Source organism: Lactuca virosa, chromosome 1 (assembly GCF_052849685.1).
Source record: "Lactuca virosa cultivar CGN04683 chromosome 1, Lactuca_virosa_CGN04683_v6, whole genome shotgun sequence".
Taxonomy (NCBI): domain Eukaryota; kingdom Viridiplantae; phylum Streptophyta; class Magnoliopsida; order Asterales; family Asteraceae; genus Lactuca; species Lactuca virosa.
Genome location: NC_136426.1, coordinates 27906083 through 27909477, shown reverse-complemented (window position 1 = coordinate 27909477; position 3395 = coordinate 27906083).

Here is a 3395-nt window from a genome sequence, read left to right as displayed (position 1 = left end):
TATCAGGGACCCAAATTCCCCCTCTTCCTGAAGTGAATCACACCCTTTTAGGGTGAGACCTTCAGGAGTACCATGTCACCAACATGAAACTCTAACTCAGATCGGCATCGGTCGGCGTAGCTCTTTTTCCGACTCTAAGCGGTCTGCGGCCGCTGTCTGATCTGCTGAATCATCTCGGTAGTCTACAGAACTACCTCGGTCTGTATAATCACCCTATGACCAACCTCGCCCCAACAGACTGGGGTACGGCATCTCCATCCATACAACAACTCATAAGGTGAAGTACCAATGCTGGAGTGATAGCTGTTGTTGTAGGAAAACTTTGCAAGGGGTAGGTAGGAGTCCCAGCTTCCACCAAAGTCAATGACGCAGGCCCTCAACATATCCTCGAGGGTCTGAATGGTCTGCTCGCTCTGGTCGTCTGTCTACGGATGGTATGCGGTACTGAAATGCAGTTGTGTGCCCAGTTCCTCGTGGAACTTCTGCTAGAAACGGGAGGTGAAACGCACATCATGGTCTGAGACAATAGAGACCGAAACCCCATGGCGAGCAACGATCTCGCGTATATACACATCGGCCAGCTTCTCGGCCGATGAGCTCTCAATGGGCAGAAAGTGGGCACTCTTGGTCAATCGATCCACGATGACCCATATAGCGTCGAAACCCTTTGCCGTCTGTCTCGGCAATCTAGAGGCTGTAGCTTTCCATGCGGCCTCTGATGCTCAGCCTTGACCATCCTGCAGGTCAAGCACCTATAACGTACCAAGTGATCTCTCGCTTCATGCATGGCCACCAGTTGTCAACTTTAGATCCCGGTACATCTTGGTGGGCCCCGGGTGAATAGAGAAGCAAGACTTGTGAGCCTCCTCCAGTACAATCTGTCTGACTCCACCAGACATCGGAACCCATACCCGGCCGCAACAGGTCAACAATCCCCGACTATCCTGCACAAATCCGGTGATTGAGCCCCTGATCCTCTCAAGCTTCCAGTTCTCCTGCCATACACCCTCAGCCTGAGCTTCCCTGATCAAGCTCACAAGTGTAGAATCCACTGATATCCTCATACATGTCGCAGGAGTAGAAGATCCAGCCAACTTGCGGCTCAGGGCATCCGCCATAACGTTCGATTTACCCGGATGGTAAAGGATCTCGCAGTCATAATCCTTGACTACGTCCAGCCACCTGCGCTGCCTCATGTTCAGGTTTGGCTAATCCATGATGTGTCTCAAACTCTTGTGGTCTGTGTATATGGTACAACGGAACCCGTAAAGATAATGTCTCCAAATCTTGAGAGCGAATACCACCGCTCCCAACTCCAAATCGTGCGTGGGGTATCTTGTCTCATGCGGCTTCAACTGTCGCGATGCGTAGGCTATCACTTATCCTCTCTGCATGAGGACCGCTCCCAGTCCTGTGATGGATGCATCACAGAACACTATGAAATGCTCAACTCCCTTCGGGAGAGTCAAGACTGGAGCCTCGCAAAGTCGATGTGTGAGGGTCTCAAATTCCCTCTGCTGCTCAGGGCCCCACCGGAAATCAACCCCCTTCCTCGTCAGACGAGTGAGGGGTACTGCAATCTTGGAGAAATCTTGCATGAATCTCCGATAGTACCCTGCCAATCCCACGAATCTCCTGATATCCGAGGGAGATTTCGGAACCTCCCACTGCATAACAGCCTCGATCTTGGCCGAATCAACCAAAATCCCCTCCTGGTTAACGAGATGCCCAAGAAACTGAATCTCTCGTAACCAAAACTCGCACTTCGACAACTTGGCATAAAGCCATTCTCATCTCAAGACTCCCAATAGCTCCCGAAGATCCTCCTCGTGCTGCTCTCTAGTCTTGGAATACACCAAGGTGTCATCTATAAACACAATGACTGAGCGATCGAGCATCAGTCTGCATACCCGATTCATCAGGTCCATAAATATAGTTGGCGTGTTGGTAAGCCAAAACGGCATCACCACGAACTCGTAGTGTCTATAACGAGCCTGAAACACGGCCGAAACACGTTATTCTCCACGTCCTCCTCCCGTACCCAGACCTGATGGTACCCGAACCTCATATCTATCTTGGAGAACCAATATGCTCTCTATAGCTGATAAAAGAGATGATCGATCTGTGGTAGTGGATAACGATTCTTCACCGTCAACTTGTTCAACTCCCGGTAGTCAATGTACTTCCACTATGAACCATCCTTCTTCTTCACGAAGAGAATCGGTGCTCCCTATGGAGAATTGCTCGGATGAATGAACTGCTTCCCTAGCAGCTCCTGCAGCTGAGATGACAGCTCTTGCATCTCAGGTGGTGCCAATCGGTTACGGCGCCTTGGCGATAGGGGCCACACCTGGCACAAGGTCGATCCTGAACTCGACCTACCTCTCCGGAGGCACTCCGAGTAACTCCTCCGAAAACACATTAGTGAACTCCCTGACGACTGGAACCTCCAAAACCGAGGTCTGATTTCTGACCCGCGTATCCACCACATACGCTAAGTAATCGGCATAATCGTGTTGAATATACTGCCGAGCCCTAGCGTCTGAACAAAATCATAAACCCAACCTGGTGCCCTCGCCGTAGATAACCAGTTCTCCCCCACTTAGGGTTCGAACTACCACACGCTAACCCTCGCAGTCGATCATAGCACCGAATCAACTTAGCCAGTCCATACCCACTATCACACAAACCTCCCCCATGGGAATCAGAATTAGGTATATCGGGAAGGATACCTTGAAGATCTCCAAAATACAGCCCCGATAGACTGAAGAAGCAGAAATCCCGTGTTCGTTGGATATGGAGACTCGCAACGGACACTCTAGCTCTCCTACATGCAAACCGAACTCCCTACTGAACAATCGAGAGACAAATGACCGACTCTCCCTGGAGTCAAATAATACCAAAGCAGGTAAGGAGTTCACTACGAATGTACCTAACATGGTACAACACATATTAGCAGAAAATAAAGATAATCAACAAGATAAAGGATAGAAACATACCAGCAACCACATCTGGTGCTGCCCTGGCCTTCTCGGCTGTAAGCTGGAAGGCGCGTCCTTAAGCCCTCGGGGGCCCTACTCTACCCTGACTCCTGTCAGTAATCCTCAGTGTAGCCGGCACCGGAGCCTGTGCTGGCCTGGCAGCGAGCACTGGACAGTTGGTCTTCATGTGACCAACCTGAGTGCAGTGGTAGCAAATCCTCATATCTTGAACCGGGGCTGGCTGGCGGCAATCCCTCACAAAGTGCTCCTCCTTGCCATATTTGCGGCACGCACTACCAGATCTACAAACTCCCGAATGGCCCTTCCCGCATTTCCCACAAGTGCGTCCACGCTGGCCTCCAAACCTAGAATCAGCGGTCTTAGACCGCTTTGGCGTTGGCTGTGACTGTGTCG